The sequence below is a fragment of the Cibotium barometz genome, chromosome 22 (assembly GCF_041138505.1).
Source record: "Cibotium barometz isolate CiBa-2024 chromosome 22, ASM4113850v1, whole genome shotgun sequence".
Lineage (NCBI taxonomy): Eukaryota > Viridiplantae > Streptophyta > Polypodiopsida > Cyatheales > Cibotiaceae > Cibotium > Cibotium barometz.
Genome location: NC_141067.1, coordinates 25862453 through 25885377, shown reverse-complemented (window position 1 = coordinate 25885377; position 22925 = coordinate 25862453). Strand labels below are relative to the sequence as shown.

The window sequence follows — 22925 nt, the reverse complement described above, 5'->3', positions numbered from 1 at the left end:
TTGTCTAGTACATAGGAAGAGTACAAGAGCACTGTTATGGTGGCAAGGGCAGTATTATGGCAACTTGTGAGGTAGCTTGGTTTCAGAAGCTATTTGGAGATATGGGTGAGGCTGTGGATAGGGTTGTTGTCATTTATTATGACAACATGAATAGCATATAACTGGCCACAATAACCCAGTCTATCATGCTAAGATGAAGCACATTGAGGTGTATGATCATTTTGTGAGAGAGAAGGTTCTAGCAAGTAATGTGGATATGGTATATGTCACATCATAGAGTATCAGGTGGCTGACATCTTCATGAAGGCATTGGGTACAGATAAGCTCTGTAAGTTTAGGAGCTTACTTGGAGTGAAGTGTGTGGAGTTGAGCTCGAGGGGGGAGTGTTGAGATATCGGGCTCAACTAGTGCTGCGAACATTGCTAACCCATATGGGTGATAGCTTCTGCGCTTATGCGACTGGGTTGGTGAGACTATGGGCGATATGTTTCTAGTAGTGGTTTATAGACTGTGTAATAGCCACTTTGGTGTACTAGAGTTATGCCATAGTTATAGGGCTAGCACTTGTAGTCAGGTTCACACTATGGATCGACATCTATATGTTATAGTAGGAGAGTACTTTCCCCTATAGTATGTACTCTTATCTTTTTATGTTATGGTTATATAGAAGAGAAGAGAATAGAAGAAAATCTAGCTATCCATCTCCATTGTGTGCTTGTTTACTCTTGTGTTGCTTGTAATAAGGAGCTTAAGCTTATCCTCTCCCTTGCATTCTTCTCAACTCAGCCCATTCCATTGTCTCCCAAAAGGAAAATATGTTGTAAAAAATGTGCCTCCCTTGAAATAACGTAATTTGAGTGTCATGAAAATATGTTGTAAAAAATGTGCCTCCCTTGAAATAACGTAATTTGAGTGTCATGAATCACATTCAACAAGATCAATTGTAACGTTATACTAACTAATTTTTTAAAGATTTTATAAGCAGTTCCAAGTAGATGCCATTGGCTTATGTTATCTTATCCCCAAAGTTCCAAGCAGATACCATTGGCTTATGTTATCTTATCCCCTCCTTTTGGGATGAGATGAATGAGCTAGCGTTTACTTTGTCACCAACACTTTCTATATATCTGGGTTATCTCTCAAGGCTTAAAGCCTTGTTGTTTTTAGCCATGTATTGTCTCACATGATACCTTAAAGTCTCTAGGTATAAAGGCATCCTACCTTGAGATATTGCATCACCTCTACTTTGCTGCTCACCCAAGATACTGCCCACCATCACCTCTACTCTGTTGCTCACACTGAGATACTCCCTAAGAGATTGCATCAACTCCTTGAGATACTACCTCACCTCTACATTGCTACTCACCTGAGATGCTCACTTGAGATACTGCCCATCACCTCTACTCTATTGCTCACCGTGAGATACTCCTTGAGATATTGCATCACCTCCCTGAGATACTCCCTAAGATACTTCCCATCACCTCTACTCTGTTGCTCACTCTGAGATACTCCTTGATATACTGCCCAGCACCTCTACTATGTTGCTCATGCCAAGAGCATTCTCCACCCTGTGCGAGAAGAGTGGTTTGTCATGTTGCTCAAATCAAGTTCAGGTGAGAATTCCTAGCCCCAAACCGTTTCCCAACAAAAGGGGAAAAGTGTGCCTTGATACCAATGTAATGGTTGTCTCAGGAGGCATGTTTCTTGGAACCGATTAAACAAGATTAAAATCCAACAACCACAAATTCAAATTGCACATCTCACCACAATAATGGCCGAAGATGGCCCGACCCCTCCCTTTAGATTTTGTACTACCAAAAGGAGTATGCTGCCTTTTACAAGATTGCGGGTGCCCAAGGATTCACCACTGCCTTACACACGATTTTCCAAACATAACCAATATGCTAAACAAATCAAACAAGAGTCTACTGATCACACAACTAGGTGGCACTCATGAGCTTGTGGCACATGCCCATAATGTTGAGAGCACTCACGAACCTATGACAATTGGTCACATCATACACATGCCCATATTCATTAAGGATTTCTATCCTAATCTCTTGTGCTTCCAGTGTCTTTACAAGCTCATACTAGGGTCGTATAGCCTTACTTTTACAAGAGTACTCAGGTGACAACAACCAGCCACATGGTATGCATACTCACATAGTCAGACAGAACACCACCTAATGTCTTCTGGAAACTTGGAATCTTTAAAAGCTCATGAGAGTGATGTCTAGCCTATATGCAACTTGACCAACATAATTCAACATGCTACAAGCACCTATTTTCCACATGTATGAGTGCCTAGAGCCTTATAGATGACCCTACAAGTGTACATTCAGGTCAAAACAACCCACTAAGACACCCTTTCTAGCCCAAAACACCCTTGCAAACTAGAAATTACAACCTTGTAGTAGGAAGATGACCAGGCACCTCCAAGCTTGATAAGCCTTGTTATGCCCCTATAGCAAGTTGACTAGTTTGAGATGCACCTTCACCAAGACACCCGTTTCTAGCCCAAAACACCCTTGTAGACTAGAAATTATAGCCTTGTAGTACGAAGTCGACTAGGCACCTTGAGACTTCACTTGATGAGCCTTGTTATGCCCCTATAGCAAGTTGACCAGTTTGAGATGCACCTTCGGGTGGAGTTGGCCAGCTCTGTAAATTCTCATCGGCCAGCTACCACATTAGAATTCGACTTTTAAATTTTTGGGTCTAGCTGGTGTGAATAGCTTATAAGTTGTTTGGCCTTATTTTAATGAAATGTGTACTTGCCATCATAAACCTTAGTAATAAATAAAACTAGACTGTAAAAGGGTTGTTGTGTGGACACTTACCAAAACCCATAAGACTTTCAGTCAGGCGTAAACAAGTAGCATCCATAGCCTAGGTCTTCCCAATCCCATGAACTATTCACAAGCATAAAAACCACGCAATGTCCACACAACCAAGCAATGTCCATGCAATAAAACAATTTTACACACAGGAAAATAAAAGTCTAAGAATCCATCAAATATGCATGTGCACTTTTTGACTTGGAAAATCTTCCATCCATTGTCTCGTACATCATAGATACTGCCTACTACAGATATATATATCTATTGGTCCAAAAAAAAAGAAGATACTGCCTACTATAAACCATGTGTACATGATGGGGGTATCCATATTGAACCACATGACAGTCAATGATACATCAAACATTATCATATTGGACTCCTTATAAGCACCGTCTAGAGATCCACACATATCCAAAACTTCATATCATGCTTTTGGACTCCGTATGATGGGAACCACCCATATGATCCATATGCATTCGCATACCCAGGTGAGACATATACTACATGTCCCAAGTTAGGGGTTAGTGACAAACACTCTTGGCTTAATGATGACTGAAAATGTTTTAACAGGTGCTTGGGATCCATATGAATGGCCTCATGTTGCTCCATGTCTACGCTTGAATGAATGAAGGACGACCCTAGACCTCCCTTTGATAAGGTTTTGATGGGAAGTCATATGCCGGCTAGTTGGCTATCGCTTTTCAGGTCATAAAACATCATCAAAGGTCACCAAACATGTTCATATTGTGCCTAGATATGTGACATCCATTGGTGCATGTCCTGGACACCTCCGGGCAACTAAAATGACTCTGATCTGCCATAATCTTCCTCTAACTTTGCCTCTAAGGTGGTTGCAGGTAACCATTTCTACGTGGCAGTGTGCAACAAATGAAGGTGTGCATGTGATACATGCACATGTCAACACACAGCGGTATTTGGGCATGTGATACATTCACATGTCAACACTTGCAACCCTAAAAAGGTTGGGCTTTCTGGGCGTTCTTGAAGCCCACGGTCAAGCATATATGCATAGACCAAGGAATGCGTGAACCCTCCTCCTCCATCCTCACAAGCTGTACGACAGAAGTACGACCTCCTGCTGCTGCTCGTACAATACCGTGTGGTTGCCTGTACATCATCTCTACGACCGGTTGCTGCTCGTACAGCTCTTGCGCCTGCTGACCGTACCTGTAGGTAAGTGTTCGTATGTACTTTTGTACTTGCGTGTGTGGTCGACCTATTGAGAAAGGAGACTGTTCAGTTTGTAAATTGCCGCCTTCTCAATTGGGCCCGCTATATTCCCCGTAAGACTTGAAGACTACAGCTATGGAGGATTCAGCATCTGGCATCAGCAAATTGTTTGAATCTTGTTTGAAGCTTACAGCTATGGAGGATCGAAGATTTGGCATCAACAATTTGTTTGAATCTTGTTTTAATTGCCAAGTTGTATTTGCTCAAATTGGAATTTTGGTTCACTCCGATCTTGTGCAAATGTATTACTCCTTTTGGTAATTAAATCACTTTAAAGAAGAAGAAGAAGAAGAAGAAGAAGAAGAAAAGAAAGGGGGGCGCAGAGGGGGGGATCCATCTTTGACTTCTAGTGTGGTGCCCATGGTCTTGAGCTATCTTTATTTGTGGTGGTTATTGTGTGACTTAATCTTGTTAATCATTAAGTGCTTCAAGATTTGTGCTCTTTGTGGCGTTGGTATCAGACCCTAGGCTTCCTTCCTCCTCTTTGGAAGATGATCCTATCTCAAAGGCTTGGTCATTAACCTAGTTAAACCATAATGGCTAGTAGGAGACCAAGCTATATTGAACCCATGGTGGATCATGATGAGGCACAAGAAACATCTCATGAACTCTCTAAATTGGAAAGGTTGAGGCGTTAGTTTAGGTGCCACGAAGAAGAGAAGGTTGAAATCAAGTATATCCTTGGAGATCTAAACATTCAAAAGGTTTTGGCTGTCAAGTTGAGGGTTGCTCAAGAGTATGCACATCATCAAATAACCCCCTCTTGCCTCATCACCAATGGAGATGTTGTTAGGGACATCGATGGATACTTGACATTGATGGAGATGTTGTTAGGGACATTGATGGGTACTTGACTTTTAAGAAACCTGCCCTTTACCCCACTCAAGAAGATACCTCTATAGAAATGAGATCAAAGGTTTGCTTAGCCATTTCACCAGAGTGTCTCTCTCACCATAAGCAATAGTCTAGAGATTGTGAAGTGGAATCTCCGAGAGTATTTTAAAGGATCAAAGCAAGAGCACCCATTATGAATCACCTTGTTGTGGAAGAGGAGATATGAAAAGCCTGAAGACCCTGGACATAATAAGTGGACCAAGGAGTTTAAATCTGGTGAGAAAGTTATCAAATTAAAAAAATTTCATAGTGAATTTGATCTTGGTAATGTGGAACATGAGATTGTGCATGTGGATAATTTAACTAAAGATAAGTTGGATTTCTTGCATGCATACAAGGATTGTTTTGTAGAGGCTTTACCAAGTAAACTACTACGATGTGAGAGGCCTGGAGGATCACCGCATAGGGCTCACTCTCTTGGCGGAATGGACCTCCATACTAGGTGAGTGCAAACCAACATGAAGATATCATGATAGGTAAATGATCTCTTAGCCATTCATCCCATCAAAGGTCAATGGAACAATTCACTAGCCAAGTTGTAGGGTGCATAATTGGAGCCCACAAATTACTTTAAGCATGTTAAGATATACCAAACCGCATGAGGAAATGTGGTGAAAGAAGACTATAACAAGGCCACGAGAAGAGGAGGGTGGTCAAAGGCTAAAAAGGTGTGGGCAAAGTGCCAAAAAAATGAAAAGGGTTGGTCAAGAGGCGTCTTGATTGCGAACACACTTATGCAATGGGCGCCAAGTGTAAAGAGTGATTTGTTTGTGCTTTAGCAAAGTTTTGGCCTTCCACCATGGATGAGCAAGAGGAGCAAATGGAGAGCACCAACTTGGATGTAGTGCCTTCCTCATTATTGGTACCCGCACCCAATTCTACTTCAATGCGTACCAATTGGTTAATGGCCCAAGTTGTAGCTATGGTGAGGGAGTGGGTTGTGGTCCAGCAACCCTCTTGTCTTGCCACTACCCCTGCAACAAACGCTTGTCCAGCCTACTCCTTAACCTCTCCAAATGCTTCCAAAACATCTTATTGTTTTGGAATGACTTTGACAACAGCACGAAAAGGCTATGGAGATTTTACACCTCTAGTTTTAGGTGAAAGAAGCCAAGTGGCAATGTGAGGCAGAGCAGAACAACCTCTGGTTGGAATTTGAGATTGAGTGCATCTGTGAAGAAGACAACAATAAATGACAACAAGTGGAGAACCAAAAACTCCATGAGGAAGAACACCCACATGAGGAACATGCTTTGTTCCTCATACAACTTTCTTGACCAACCGCTACTCCAAGTTCCGTCAACCACTTCCCTGAGTAGGTCGCATTCGATAAGTATGATGGTATACTTGATCTTATTGCCTTGCATTCTTAGATGTATCAATTTGAAGCTTAGTTTGTAGTTGTTTGGAAGTCCAATATGGAGAAAATTTTGTTAGATAATGGTCATTTGTCAAGTAATGCATATATTTTTTGGTGGAAAGATTTGTTATAGGCCCACACTCACGAGGAGGGACAAGGTCAGTACCCATGGAATCTATTCATTTCCAATTTGAAATTCCTGTCACCACAATATCTCTTGAGATTCAAGGGTGAATTTTATGGGTTGCGTCATAACTCACAGCTAGTGCTCCTATTTGTGAATAAGGTCACAAATTTGGCCGTCAATTGTGTAAGACCAATGCGGAGAGGTTGGGAGCCTTCCTGTGTGGGTTGGATTATCAACTTCAATGAGATGTTTGGTGTTTTGAGCCCGAGACCTATCAGCGCATAGTCACAGGGGACGGAAGGGATGGACTGTTGGAACGGAGGGACGCCGAGTCGGGACAGTTCAAGAACGGGGACGGAAGGGATGGACTGTTGGAACGGAGGGACGCCGAGTCGGGACGGTTCAGGAACGGGGACGGAAGGGATGGACTGTTGGAACGGAGGGACGCCGAGTCGGGACGGCAGGGGACGGTTGGACGTCCCCCTGGAGGCGTCCCTCACAAGGGACGGTGAAGGGGACGGCAATAGGAACGGGGACGGCTGTGGGGGACGGCAGGGAGCCATTCTAGTCATGGGCCTTTAGCCTTGGCCCATAGGCCTTGAGCCTTTGAGGCTTTGGGCCTTGGCCTCTCTCTTGCCTCCCTGAGCCCTCCCTATAAGAAGACACACACACACACTCCCCCTCACACTTCAAGCTTTATCTTCACACACACACACTCTCTCTCTCCCTCAAGCGGCAAGCCTCAAGGGCCAAGGTCTCAAGTTTCAAGCTCTCACACAAGCAAGCTGTAGCCTCTCAAGACACTCCCTCACACACACTCTCTCTCAAGCTTCACACACACACACACACACCCCCACCCATCCTCACACTCAAGTTCTCCCTCAACTTTCAAGGCTCAAGCCTCACTCACTCTCTCTCTCTCTCTCTCTCTCTCTCTCTCTCTCTCAAGCTATCAAGTGACAAGGAGGGATCCATCATCCATGGCATCCTCCTCGTGGCAGTGGCTCTTCAAGTTCCAACTACCCGTAGAAGGACGACAGGATGGACATGGTGGGATGAGGTCAATCACACCCCATCCCCTCATGGAGGTGGTGCACAGCCATGGACATGCAAGCTTTGCCCGTATAGGCCAGTGGGTGGTACTGACAAAGTAATTTTTAAGTGCCGTTCCTACCCCCCGTCCCCGTTCCCTACATATGGCCGTCCCCCGTCCCCCGTCCCCCGTCCCCGTCCCTGTCCCCCGTCCCTTGTGACTATGTATCAGCGCCTTCTAGATTTCTTAGAATGTTGAATGAAATACAATCATAGTAAGCCCAAAACCATATCTTCCCAATCTTTCGCGCCCAAGCGAGAGAATACTAGCAATAAAGCGTTGACCTAAAGGTCCACTCTAATGTAGGGTTCTAGAGGGTTCTAGAGCTTGTAGCGCTAAGCAAGAACACACCCAAATCTAACTCTTGACCAAAAAGCCAAGCAAAACTCAGGGTAAGTCATCTCAAACCAAAATGGTATTGTTGTTTTTGGTGCCACACCATAGGACACACATGCATGACTTGTCATAAGAAATATGTTGTTGCTTCAACCCCCATTCTAGCACCCACCACAACATCCATGGCTGCCCCGTGGTCTGTGTTCCTCCACCACCGCCTTCATTGGCAATAGTGCAATTCTTAGCCCCAACGCGAGCTAGAAAGTAAGTAGGAGGGGGACAAAGATAGGGAGTATGAGCATGAAAAGTTGTTTTAATATGGGTACATTAGTGGTCAACGTGTTGTCATTGTAGTAGCACCAAAGTTGTCATCATTGCGTAGGCTGCTTTGGGTGCCTATTTGGTCGTGACCTTCATTGAGAACGGAAAGTAGAGAAGTTTGACACTGACATGGTTAGTCACATTCATTATGAAGCACGTGCCAAGTTGCTCGTTCAATAGGCTGAGTTCGTATGAGATTTAATATTCACTTCTCTTATGGGATTTCACATGCAGAAGCTTTGGGAGTCTTCTTTCAACCCTAAACACCATCCTGGAACATGCTTGATGCAAAACGCATATGGAAGATGGAGAGAAAGAGAGGGAGATAGCTGAGTATTCAGTATATTCTATAGTACAAAAAGGTGTACAAATCTTGCAAGCCATAGCCTGCCATCAAAAGGTGTACTTCACCTAGTCTAATCCTAAATCTATGACTTAGTCCAAGGAAAGACTGAATAAGCAAAACGATGAGCACACATCATAGTCACAAGGCAACGGGAACGAGAATGGCCCATGCCTAACGACGTATAGGGATTAGGAAACGGGAACAGGAACACCCCGTCAACACACACACACACACACACACACACACACACACACACACACACATTAAAGCTATTGATCTTTCATTTAAAGCATGAACAAACACAATACATTATACATAGCCATTGCGATTGATCATGAGACTTGATTCTTGAATAATCAAGAAAATCTAGAATCCAGATTCCACAATCAACTAGTGAAACTTCAAACAATACAAAGAGAGGCACAATGCGTAGGAACTACAAAGATAGATAAAATGTGCATGAACAAATCCCAAATGTCAAATGACAAAAAACTAAAAGATGGAGTACAACATATCAAATGTCAAGATCAACGACTTAAATCATCATCAACTGCTCGAGAAGAGCTCCCAATCTCATCATCATGGTCCATGTCCATATGCACTGCAGCATCATCTGAATCTGAAGAAGGGTGGGCATCAACGAAACCCTATCATAGTAACATGGGACGGGGGACAGGGACGGGAATGGGGACGGGGAACGGCAAAAGGTAGGGAACGGGGACGGCATATGGAATATGCAATTTATTGACAACAAAGCACACTAAATAAAATAACATTTATGTTTTTACACTTTGAACATTCAAGGCATCACTTTAAATGTGCAATACGTGGCGCAAACACCGAACATGCGCTAATAAGACTTAAGTACATCGACTAAGTTCAAACCAATATATAAGCATGGAATGATGATCACTATCAAATAACAATATGTGATTGATCATGAGACTTGATTCTTGAATACTCAAAAAAATCCAGAATCGAGATTCCACAATCAACTAGTGAAACTTCAAACAATACAAAGAGAGGCACAATGCGTAGGAACTACAAAGATAGATAAAATGTGCATGAACGAATCCCAAATGTCAAATGACAAAAAACTAAAAGATGGAGTACAACATATCAAATGTCAAGATCAACGACTAAATTATCATCAACTGCTCGAGAAGAGCTCCCAATCTCATCATCATGGTCCATGTCCATATGCACTGCATCATCATCTGAATCTGAAGAAGGGTGGGTATCAACGAAACCCTATCATAGTAACATGGGACGGGGGACGGGGATGGGGACGGGGACGGGAATGGGGACGGGGAACGGCAAAAGGCAGGGAACGGGGACGGCATATGGAATATGCAATTTATTGACTACAAAGCACACTAAATAAAATAACATTTATGTTTTTACACTTTGAACATTCAAGGCATCATTTTAAATGTGCAATACGTGGCGCAAACACCGAACATGCGCTAATAGGACTTAAGTACACCGACTAAGTTCAAACCAATATATAAGCATGGAATGATGATCACTATCAAATAACAAAAGACTAGTGTCTACAGTGCACATAAAGTGCTGAGTCAAGACTCAAAAGTAAAAACAATGAATCATAGCTAAATGATAAATCATAGAGCCTGCAATGCTCAATCGGAGGCTGGATCGTGAGAAGTGATCATGGTTGTCTACATGACCAGTCTGAAAGGTAGTGGCATCATCCTGTGGGCTCTGTTGTCAAATCCCCACAGATCCCCTCGTGATCGATATTGGTTCGAGACTCGAATCCTGCAAACAAACGAACAAACAAACAACAAGGGGGTGCAGGCTTGACTCACCTCCCAACCATGACAGCCGTGGGCAAGTCCACAGTCTTGGTTGTTCCCACCGAGCCACGAGCTGAGCTAACTAGGATGACGTACCGACCAATCTCCTCCTCACGACGTCCCATACCGCCACGAAGCTGCCCTCGCGGGCCTCGAGACTGCTACCGGCCTCGGCTGCGCAAAGCAGGTGCACGTATGCACTAGATCCAAGACCATAGAGCTCTCACAAACTCGCGAGACTCTCTATATCCCAATAACTAACCTTGGCCACCCTTTTATAGGCTCTTGGCTGGTCATCGGGCGTTCACACTTGGACGCCCGCTCGTCCATACTTGGGTGCCCGCCCGCTAGTATTTTCCTAACTCAGCTCGTCAATCAGCCTGCCTAGTTCCAAGCTTCCCCAAGCCTCGAAACTAGTCTTGCATGCGTGTAGCACACGGTAGATACACACTGTGCACATGACATACTCCCCTTCCTCTAAGAGCTCACTCCTGAGCTCACTAAAAAGCCAGGGTAATCTCTCTGAAGAGTAGTCAATGTCTCCCATGTAGCGTCGTCCTCAACACGATCCTTTCACTTGATCTTGTATTCCGTGATAAGCGTATTACGCAATCTTTTTTCACGAAATCCAAGAATCCTTTCAGGTTCGTGCGGAACAAATGTCATGTCCTCGACATCTATAATTTCTTGAGGAGTAACTAACTGATCTGCTCCACCCAGTACTTCCTTAAGTCTACTGACATGAAATACAAGATGAACTTTCACATGAGAAGGCAAATCCAATTCATATGCAACTGAACCAATCCGTCGTGTAACACGAAATGGTCCACAGTATCTAGGGGATAATTTCGGAGATCTACCTATCCGTAAAGTCTCGGAATCTTTCGGAACTCGCAAATACACCATCGTTCCTTCAGAGAACTCTCTGGGTGAACGATGTCTATTAGAATAAAACCTGTCTCGGTCTTGATCACTTCTAATAGATTCCTTTGCAACTTGTAACATTTCTTGCATATCTTGCAAAAAATTACGTGCTGCATCATGCTGAAGTCCTGAGAATCCTACTGTAACAGGTGATCTAGGTTGAAAACCATACATAAGCATGAAAGGACTAAACCCTGTACTCGTATGCTTAGTACTGTTATATGCAAATTCTAACATAGGAAGATAATCCTCCCATGAACTCTGTCTTTTGGATACATATGCTCGAAGCATATCCTCCAAAATCTGATTCACTCTTTCAGTCTGGTCATCAGATTGAGGATGATCAGAGGAACTCAAATTCAAAGTTGTTTCCAACTTCTCAAAAACAAGTTTCCAAAAATCACTCATAAACTTAGAGTCCCTATCACTGACTATGTCCTACGGTAACCCGTACAGTCGAAACAATTGCTCGATAAACTGTCGTGCTAATTGCGTAGCTGTAATAGTCTTCCGGGTCGGTAAAAATCTAGCCATTTTTGTCAAGCGATCTACCACAACCTAAATAGAATCGTGGCCTTGATGTGTTCTTGGCAATCCGGTAATAAAATCCATAGAAATGCTTTCCCATTTATTGCCTGGGATTTGCAAAGGATGCAACAACCCAGCCTGTCTAAAGCGTTCAGCTTTATTTGCCTGACAAATCTGACACTTGAGAACATAATCTTCTACATACCCTTTCATCTTTGGCCAATAAAAAGTGTGTTTCACTAATGATAGTGTCCTGTGTACCCCAGGGTGTCCAGCAGAAGGGGCGTTGTGACACTCCTTAAGAATCTGACCTCATGTCCGGGATCTGTGGTACACAAATTTTGTCATTACGGAACAGTAAACCATTCCGAATCATCCACTGGTCTCCTGCAGCCTGAATAGTAGACTGCTTAGTCACCGAGTCTTGGTCAATCAATGAGCTCCCGTCCTAGATCTTCTGCCAAAATGGACCAAAATAACTATCAGTCCTGCAAAGCCCTCTCAATGACTGAAATAAGTCAGTAGAAATCTCGGTGAACGATAAAGTATTCACCTCTCTAATCCGACTAAGCGCATCTGCTAGACCCTTTCCGATAACGGATCTCAAAATCAAAATCTTGCATTGACTCTGCCCAACGAGCTTTCCTTCCTCTCAAATCATCCGCATCACACATATACTTGATTGACTGATGATCAGTCATCAATACCACAAACTTGGAGTCATATAAATAATGTCTCCAAACCTTGAGAGCTTGAATCACAGCATAAAGCTCCTTCTCAAGGGTTGGCCAACGAGATTGAGTGTCGTCTAGCTTTTTACTTTCAAAAGCAACCGGTCTACCATCTTGAAATAAAGCAGCCCCGATAGCATAGTCACTGGCATCATTTTCAAGAACATAAGGCCGCCGACTAGGATCAGGCAATGCTAAGATAGCTTCCTTGACTTTATCTTTCAAAAGTCTGAAGGCCATATCCAAATTGTTATTCCAAGTGATAGGCTGATTTGACTTACGTCCACGACCTTTCAATAAGTCGGTCATCGGTAGTGTGAGCTGAGAGTACTCCCGCACGGATTTCCGAAGAAAAACAACAAAAACCGAGAAAAGAACGAAGTTGTTTCACTGTTCGTGGTATAGGCCAGTCCAGAACCTTCTGAACTCGGTCATAGTCAATGCTCAATCCATCTCGAGTGATTTTGTGTCCCAAGTAAATGATGTCTGTCATAAAGAACTCACATTTACTTAACTTAGCATATAGTCGATTCTGTCTCAAAATAGATAAGACAATCGTGAGGTGTGTGACATGATCCTCAAGAGTACGACTATATATCAATATATCATCTAGGAACACCACCACAAATTTCCCCAAATGTTCACGAAAAAGATCGTTCATCATTTGCTGGAAAGTGGCTGGAGCATTGGTTAACCCAAAAGGTAATACGAGAAACTCGTAATGGCCATACCTAGTCCGAAAGGCGGTTCTTTTGACATGCCTGTCATGAATACGTATCTGGTGATAGCCAGTACGTAAATCTATCTTTGTGAAGTATTTCGCTCTTGCTAACCGGTCAATCAGGTCATCTGATCTAGGGAGAGGATAACGGTTCTTAATGGTCAACTTGTTCAATCTCTTGTAATCTATACACATTCTCCAAGTATTGTCCTTCTTTCTCCTAAGCAACACAGGTGCACCCCAATGTGATTTACTTGGACGGATCTGGCTCATCCTCAAATGATCTTCGAGTTGTTTAGCCAACTCATCTTCCTCAGCTTGGCTCATCCTGTAAGGTGGAATACTGTTAGGATGAGCACCAGGGATCAAGTCAATATGATGATCTACTGCTCGTTCAGGTGGTAAACCCGATGGCAGTTCCTTAGGAAATACATCTTGAAACAAATCAAGTATGTTCTGTAATTCTTTGCTTTCAAACACACGTAATTCATTTACATCCATGGAACGGATGAGAAAGGAAGAAAGTGGAATCAATACACAATGGAAAGCGGTATACAAAGAAGAATCCATTATATTTCCAAAATCAAGTGTATTTACAAGAGGTCCCTGAGAGGGATGAATACAATCACCTAAAATACTACACTTGGTGTCCCTATGCTGAAAAGAAAAAATATGACTAGACCAATCTATTTGGACTTGAAGAGTCTTAAACCACTCAATCCCTAATAACAAGTCTACATTCTCTAGGTGCATTACATATCATTCCAGAGTATCTTTGTAGTCCTGAATCTGGATTGGAAGCATCTCCACCTTGCGATCCCAAACTTGCCTTCCCGTAGGTAGGCGTACCTCATAGGTATAGTCGCTGAGTGTCGTATCAAGACTCAATTACTGCACAAGTTTGTAGTTAACAAAGTTATGTGAACTGCCAGGGTCTAAAAGAATGTGAATTTTATGGCCATTCACTTCTCCATAAACTCGGAGAAGATCATTGAAGCCAAATAATTTAGAATTGAACAGACAATCAGAACAAGTACTAGGGCGAGAAAGTACAGTAATTGACGTACCTGTCAAAGACAACTGGTTAGCTGCCTTTGGTTTGGGTCCTGGGTTTGTCTTGGTACCCTTTTGCTTTGGGCACTCGTTACGCATGTGTCCTTTTTCTTCGCAGATAAAACAACGTCCTTCCTTCTTGAGCTTTAAAGCCCTAAGGAGTCGTTTCTTCTTCGCTGGTGTCGAACTTGAATTCTTCAAAGGTTGGTCCGAAGACTTTCCTTCTGTCGAGTTAGCCATAGGTGCGGATAACTTCCTTTTATGCTTGTTCCCCTGCTCGGCAACAGGTTTTGACTTGGAAGAGACCATCGTATCATCATAGATACGAGCTGAATGAATGGCCTCATCCAGTGTTTTACATTTGTTATTTTTAACCTGTAAACGGTACGAGTCTAGTAAACCAGCTATGAAAAACCCTAAAAGAGTAGTGGGATCCATCTTTGTAGCTGTCATCTGCAAGTCACAACTTCTGGAGGTAGACCTCATAAGTGAGGTGCTGCGAGGTCATGGTCAAAGCTGAAAACCGGGCAACATCATAGTCATCCTCTTTCTTGAGGAATTCTTTCTTGAAGATGTCTTCGAATTGTGTCCAAGTCGTTGGCTTAGGATTGAGTTCCTTTCACCAAAGCAAAGCTTTGCCGGACAGGAAACCTGCTGCTAACTGGATCTTCTTTCCATCATCATATGGATGAAACTGAAAGTGAACTTGCCATTTATGTAGCCACGTGTCCACGATCTCCTTGGTTCGCTGCTTTTGCTCACCCCCGAACGGTTCCGGAGTAATATTGGGGCCTAAAGCTAAAGCCAAGGTATCCATACCCGAGAAAGTAGAGAGGGTAATGGTCAATAGAGCGATGGAGTTCTGCAAAGCTTGCATCTGGGCTGCGATTTGTGCCTGACGTTCCGTCGAAGAAGCTTCGAGAGCTACTTTGAACTCTTGGAAATCTAATTTTGACACAAAATCGTCAAAAAGATCGGCATCGGTACCTTCCGTGGCCGGCAAGCCTTCGCGTTCCACAAGGGGCTCCAACTCCGATTCTTGGGTCGACATCGTGAAGAGGGTACGCGGAGAGAAAATTCGATCTTTGCACAATGAAAGTGCGAGGGAACTTAAGAGCTTGAGAGCTTGAAAACTTAAGAGATGTGTGGCAAGAAGCCCACTTAAGGGGTTTATAAAGATAGCCCCAAAAGCTAAAAATCTCCAAAAGCTAGGCTTAGCTTTTGCTTAGCTTTTGTGTGTTTATATATATATATATATATATATGGATATATATATTCTATACTCTTAAAAAAAAATAAACACTTTGAAACCTTGGAGGAGGGGTCTTTTAAAACTTAAAAAAAAAATTTTAAACTAAAAAAAAAAAAACGAAAGCTTTTTAAAAAAACGTGCTTTCCTTGCTTTTTTTTTCTTTCCTCCTGGATTAGCGCCGTCGGTTGGTTGCAGCTGACGTCGACCATGCTGCCGTTGCTTGAAGTGGTGTCGGCGCCTGTGTGCAACCTACGCATCATGGCAGCGTGCCTGGGCGCTGGCGCTGCCTGGCCTAGGCGCTGCCTGGGCTGGCTACGCTGCCTGGCCTGGGCGCTGCCTGGCTGGCTACGCAGGCGTGGCCGCCTCGCTTGGCAGGCCTGGCCATGGCAGGCTTGGCCGCCTGGCCATGGCAGGCCTGGCCGCCTGCTTCCTTGCCTGCGTACAAGTCCACCTGCGCACAAGGCTTGCACACGAACGTGTGCGAATGTGCTTTCTTGGCCGACTGTGTACTCGCCTGCCACAACGCTGCCCACAAACGTGGTGCCAACACGACCTCTAGCACGTTGTCCAGCACGCCACCACGTTTCAACCCTTCGCATCTCTCTTCGCTCTGCCTCTCTCACTCGTTCAATGAAAAGCAAACGTGCTTTTTTGTTCTCTGTTTCTCTCACTGCTGAAACTGTTTATACAGTTCAAAGCCATCTTCCTCCTCGTTGCAAAGCAAACGACCCTTCTAAGACTACCATCTCCCATCAACATGGGTTTCTTTGATGAAGAAAAGACACATACTATTCTGAAAACAGCAGTATGCACAGAAAAAACAGCAAACTTTTTTACACATACCTTTCTTCGACCTCATCTTCTCTACCTACCGACTTGCTCGTTCACGAGGTATGCTCTGATACCACCGTCAAATCCCCACGGATCCCCTCGTGATCGATCTTGGTTCGAGACTCGAATCCTGCAACCACAAACAACAAGGGGGTGCAGGCCTGACTCACCTCCCAACGATGACAGCCGTGGGCAAGCCCACAGTCTTGGCTGTCCCCACCGAGCCACGAGCTGAGCTAACTAGAATGACGTACCGACCAATCTCCTCCTCGCGACGTCCCATACCACCACGAAGCTGCCCTCGCGGGCCTCGAGACTGCTACCGGTGTTAGGCAAAATTCTGTAAAGGTGTTTTGAGTCCGTGTACATATGGGATGCATGGTTTGCAATAAAACTTTGCCCTGAATGCCCTGGCAAATGTACAGACTGAATGGCTTGCAGTGAGTTAGTACATGCATTTTTCTTTGGAGTAGGTGCTTGAGACTTGAAGTTTTATTTGTATGAGCTTTCTATTTGCCAAGAGGGTGTCTTGGATGTGTACAAACAAGAGGTGGAAGAGCATGAGGATGTCAATGATTGGGGCTTTGATGAGCCTCTGGTGGAGATAGATGTACATATGCTGGTTTATGTGGAGAGAGCCAAATCTAGACTGTAAATACTAAAATCTACAAGGGATGCCAGCTAAATATAATTTGCTCTTTGTGCTTGAGTTTGGATGTACTGAGCAGATCCAAAAAGAAGTCACGGGAAGGAGTCATGTGCCTGGAAGCACCACTGTCGAGCATCCATTCCCTCGTATCCTTTGCGGTGAAGCCAACTGCATCCTCGCTCGAAGAAGATGAAGTATCTGAGTCCATCATCTCTAAGTGCACAAAGGCTGGAGTCTTTGCAGCTGAAGCTGACGAATCAGCACTCTTCCCAGTCTGCTTAGGACACTTCCTCCAATAGTGACCTTTCTCGCCATAATCATTGCAGGTCCTCTCGGTCTTTAGTTTCTCTCGGTCTGTGTCGGGCTTCTTCTCAGAAGACTTCTCGATGAAGCCTTCCCTTTGCCCTTGTTGTTGTTATTCCGGCCTTTCGACCGTTGGGGTCAGTTAAGGCCTCCGAACCTCCGCCCTGTGGAGGGTTCGTGAATCTTTCCTCCTAGTCCAAGACCATGGGCACAAGCTCCTCCAAGGTGATGGTGCTAAGCCTGGCATTGGTAATCAAAGAAGAGTAAAATGCTGAGTACTAAGAGGGCAAATGCGACAGCAACGTAATGGCCATATCCTCCGATGATATCTCTTTCCCAGCTTGGAGAACTTCCTGCTGAAGAGCTTGCAGCTTGTTGATGTGCTCCCGCATCGTCGACGACCTTGCAGGATTCATCACCCGCATTTGTACTTCCAAGGAAATCCTTTTCATGGGTGATACCCTGTTATAGAGAGAAGCCAAATGCTGCCATATACCTCTGGCCAGCGTCATATGCTTGATATGATTGATTACCTGCGGTGTGCAGTTGAGGAAAATGAAAGAATGGACCTTGGCATTGACACGATCCCATAACTGTGCTTGTGCCTCATGTTTCTTCTGAATCGAGGGTAACTCCCCTTCCTCTAACTCTGGCCGTGGAACCCCAACAACAATGAAATCAGCAAGGTCGTAAGACTCCAAAACAGATTCCATCATTACCTTCCATATCCCGTAGTTGTTCCCGTCCAACTGACGGTCCACTAGGAACGTGGGGAGTGTCGGGATCTTCACATGCTTCTCAGCCATCTCAAGTAAATCTGCCATTGTAGGGGTGTAACTGAAAAGGGTGGGTGGGTGGGAAAAATGAAGAACTTAAACCTGCAAGTGGCTATCCAGCAAATCAGCTCGCCTTCCTCTTGCTTCTCCTCTTCCCTAACGGTCCAAAACAGTCCACCAATCAGCAACAAAACAGCCCCCCTCTTGCTCACACAGTTCCCAAGATCTATCAAGAGCCTAGAGCTCTGATACCATGTCAGAATATGCAGCGGAGATGAAGACAAGATCTGAAAACACAAGTGTCACCAGCCTGGACATTTCCCAGTCTGAAAGGGGTCTGGTGGACTCCAGGATGTTTAAATATTTGAAAAGTACAAGCTTTGGGAATGGGGGATTATCCTAGAATACAAAGGACCACACTTCTAAAATTTAGGAGAGTTGCTATTTTTGGCCCGACTCCGATGGAAATTCTGTTCGCGTCATTACATCTCGAATTGAGCAGATACCAAGACTTGGCAAAGCGCCTATGACAGAATGTCTACCAGTTGGGATATTTTTAGAGAGAAAGTTTATGGAAGGACCCATCTCTTAGATTGGGACATGTGGCAAGGAGGTGGACCAAAGTGAGACAAGTGGCCTGACATTTGTTAGAAAATGCATCAAAGTGAGACAAGTGGCCTCACACTTGTCACTTCAGCTATTGTGTGGCTCTCCACTTGTCATCGTAGCCTTCTCTTGCCATTTTAGCTCATGGGAGGCCCAAATCTATAAATTGGAGCCCTCTCTCTTCATTAAGGGAGGCTCTCTTGCTACACACTAGCCTCTACCACTGTTGAAGGCTGCCCTATGAAGAATACCGGTTGTTGGGGACTGTTTTGGAGGCTTCCATCGCGAAGAAATACTGAAGGCAAGGGTATTTAATCATTTATTATGATTTCTAGCCATTGTACTTGTTGCACCAGCATTTGTACTTGCTCTACTTGCCATCGTACCGGCTGTACCAGCCACTGTACCAATTGTACCAGCCACTGTACCTGTTGTACTAGTCATTGTACCAACATTTGTACTTGCCGTACCGGCTGTACCAGCCACCATACCGGCTGTACCAACCACCGTACCGACTGTACCAACCACTGAACCTGCTGTATCAGCCACTGTACTTGATGTACTAGCCATTGTACCTGTTGTACCGGCTGAATGGAGAGTTGTACTTGCTGTACCAGCTCTATTGCATGAAGACCCGTGGTTTTTGGGGAAGAATCAGTACCCACACGCAGGTATATGGATTATATTGTTGGCTCGGCATTTCTACAGCCTATGTTCCGGCTTGGTAGCCTTGTGTTGGGTTGTGTTATGGCATTTGTATAGGGATAATCCGGCATCTCCCGTGGGGAGAGTAAGGCCCTCAAAGCTTGTACATGATATTATTCTCCTTGGGTAATAAAATACTCCAAGGGGGGGGGGGGGGGTCGGCCCATTCCGGCCTCTATGCGGTGTCACACGTGCAAGCTCCATTTTCAGCATTTGTGGATGTTTTGTCCAGCTTTATGTTTTATGCAAAGTGATGATGGATATGTGTTAAGGCTGTGGCCATGTTTAAATGTTTTAATATGCATTAATGGTATCAACAAGTGTGTCAAAGGTCCTAGTCCCCCGGGCACCCGCCGCGAGTTTCATTGGTATCAGAGCATAGGCTTTCTTGGAAGCGGAGGCTTCCTTCTATCAATAAGGAAGAGAAAAGATCTCGAGTGGGGACCACACTTACCATCATTGCTATTAAGCATGGCCAGTCACTTCGGAGCCTATGAAGCAAGAACATGAGCAATAGACAGCTTGGTCTAAGGATTTATGAATTCACAAAATTTATCTTGGAAGTATGGAGTTGGCTTTATGTGCACACGTTTAGCACTCTTTCCATATGGATATTGTGGATTATATTATCAAGCTTACAGGCAAGCTATATGGAGATATATCTTAGGATATCTTAAGGATATGGTGACGAGATATTTCTTTTGGCTTCATGACCAACCTGGCAAAGAAAAGCTAAGTATACTTTGAGTTTGCAAAGTTGGTGCTTTGGCTATTTACTATGAAGTGTTTTTGATATTCACTAATCCTTGTATAGCTATGCAAGGAGAAAGGTGTTGTTGTTTGCCTTGAGATGGTTTCAGGGGAACATTGTTTATGGCTCCCTTTAATGGGATGAATTCTTTTCATGGCTCCCTTTATTGGGATGGAATATATCCATGGAGATTTCTTTCTTGGATGAGATTTATATAGATATTGGGCTTCACAAGAAATTTCTATGGACGAATCTGTCCGAGTTTATAGAGAAGAAATCTTTGGATATCTCATGGATATGATGCTTTTATGGATAAAGTCCACCTCTACTCCAAGGTGTGTGGTTAGCACGGAGTATGTGGTAAGAGTTATGGTATACAGGTCTATGGATTCTTGGACTTCTTTTCTAGGGATTTGGATCCATGCTCAGGTTTATGGATTATTCTTTTTGGCTCCCTTTATTTGGGATGCATTGGACTTATGAAACTCATGATTCACATACCCTGTGTAGTGTTCTTTTGCCCTACGTGCTCTCTTGAAGATTTTTTCTACCATGTGAGGGTGGAACAATAGAGAGCAGATGAAAGGGAACATGGGCACTTCAAAGGGTAGTGACAAGCACAACATACCCTGTGTAGTGTTCTCTTGTCCTACGTGCTCTCTTGAAGATTGTTTCTACCATGTGTGGGTGGAACAATAGAGAGCAGATGGAAGGGAACATGGGCACGTGAGAGGGTAGTGTGAGTTGGTGGCCGAAATGCCTACAAATTATTGGTGGCCGAAATGCCTATAAACTATGTGTAGCAGAAATGCTTAGTCATCTATGCCTCCGAGTGATTGTTTTATCTTGTTACTTGAGCCCACCTCTCATCCAAGGTGTGTGGTCAGAGTACCAACACGGAGTGCAAGTGGTAAAGTGGACATGACGGGACTTATGTCTATGCCAAAGGTCATGTGGACCGATGTCTTGTTGGCAGGAGACTTATTTTGTCTCGCCTATTTACTTGGGACATGGATTATGATATCTGGACTTATGGAACTGTTTTGTCTCGCCCATTTACTTGGGACATGCATTATGATATCTGGACTTATGGGACTGTTTTGTCTCGCCCATTTACTTGGGACATGGATTATGATATGTGGACTTATGGGACTGATTTGTCTCGCCCATTTATCTTGGGACATGATTATGATATCTGGACTTATGGGACTGTTTTTGTCTCACGCATTTATCTTGGGACATGATTTTGATATTGGTATTATGGAGACTTATTTAGTCTCGCCCATTTCTTTGGGACATGGATTCTTCAGTTATATTGGATTTTTGAAACTGTCTCGTCTCGCTCAATCGATGGGACATGATTATATCTTGAATATATGGCTTGAAGCTTAAAGTTGCGGACAACTTTTAAGAAGTTGGGGAGGATGTCACCACCCTGGACATTTCCCAGTCTGAAAGGGGTCTGGTGGACTCCAAGATGTTTAAATATTTGGAAAGTACAAGCTTTGGGAATGGGGGATTATCCTAGAATACAAAGGACCACACTCCCAAAATTTAGGAGAGTTGCTATTTTTGGCCCGACTCCGATGGAAATTTTGTTCGCGTCATTACATCTGGATTTGAGCAGATACCAAGAGTTGGCAAAGCGCCTATGACAGAATGTCTATTAGTTGGGATATTTTTAGAGATAAAGTTTATGGAAGGACCCATCTCTTAGATTGGGACATGTGGCAAGGAGGTGGACCAAAGTGAGACAAGTGGCCTGACATTTGTTAGAAAGTGGATTAAAGTGAGACAAGTGGCCTCACACTTGTCACTTCAGCTATTGTGTGGCTCTCCACTTGTCATCGTAGCCTTCTCTTGCCATTTTAGCTCATGGGAGGCCCAAATCTATAAATTGGAGCCCTCTCTCTTCATTAAGGGAGGCTCTCTTGCTGCACACTAGCCTCTACCACTGTTGAAGGCTGCCCTAATGATGGCTACTCTCTTTCTCTCTCTCTTGAAGGCTGCCCATGAAGAATACCGGTTGTTGGGGACTGTTTTGGAGGCTTCCATCGCGAAGAAATATTGAAGGCAAGGGTATTTAATCATTTATTATGATTTCTAGCCATTGTACTTGTTGCACCAGCATTTGTACTTGCTGTACCTATTGTACCAGCCATCGTACCGACTGTAACAGCCACTGTATCTGCTGTACCAGCCATCGTACCGGCTGTACCAGCCACTGTGCTTGCTGTACTAGTCATTGTACCAACATTTGTACTTGCTGTACCAGCTGTACCAGCTTTACCAGCCACCGTACTGGCTGTACCAGCCACTAAACCTGCTGTACTAGCCACTGTACTTGTTGTACCAACCATTGTACCTGTTGTACCGGTTGAATGGAGAGTTGTACTTGCTGTACCAGCTCTATTGCATGAAGACCCGTGGTTTTTGGGGAAGAATCAGTACCCACATGGAGGTATATGGATTATATTGTTGGCTCGGCATTTCTACAGCCTATGTTCCGGCTTGGTAGCCTTGTGTTGGGTTGTGTTATGGCATTTGTATAGGGATAATCCGGCATCTCCCGTGGGGAGAGTAAGGCCCTCAAAGCTTGTACAGGATATTATTCTCCTTGGGTAATAAAATACTCCAAGGGGGGGGGGGGGGTCGGCCCATTCCGGCCTCTATGCGGTGTCACACGTGCAAGCTCCATTTTCAGCATTTG

The 22925-nt window shown here is 44.1% G+C and overlaps 1 long non-coding RNA gene across 2 annotated transcripts in view; it reads left to right on the top strand.

The window, feature by feature from the left end:
* Positions 1–3586: 3586 nt before the first annotated feature.
* Positions 3587–22925, top strand: part of LOC147626450 (uncharacterized) — a 53330-nt gene continuing 33991 nt past the window's right edge. For both annotated transcript variants that reach the window (XR_015268591.1, XR_015268589.1), the window contains exon 1: positions 3587–4034. This is a non-coding gene — a long non-coding RNA (uncharacterized LOC147626450). The remainder of the gene's footprint in view (positions 4035–22925) is intronic.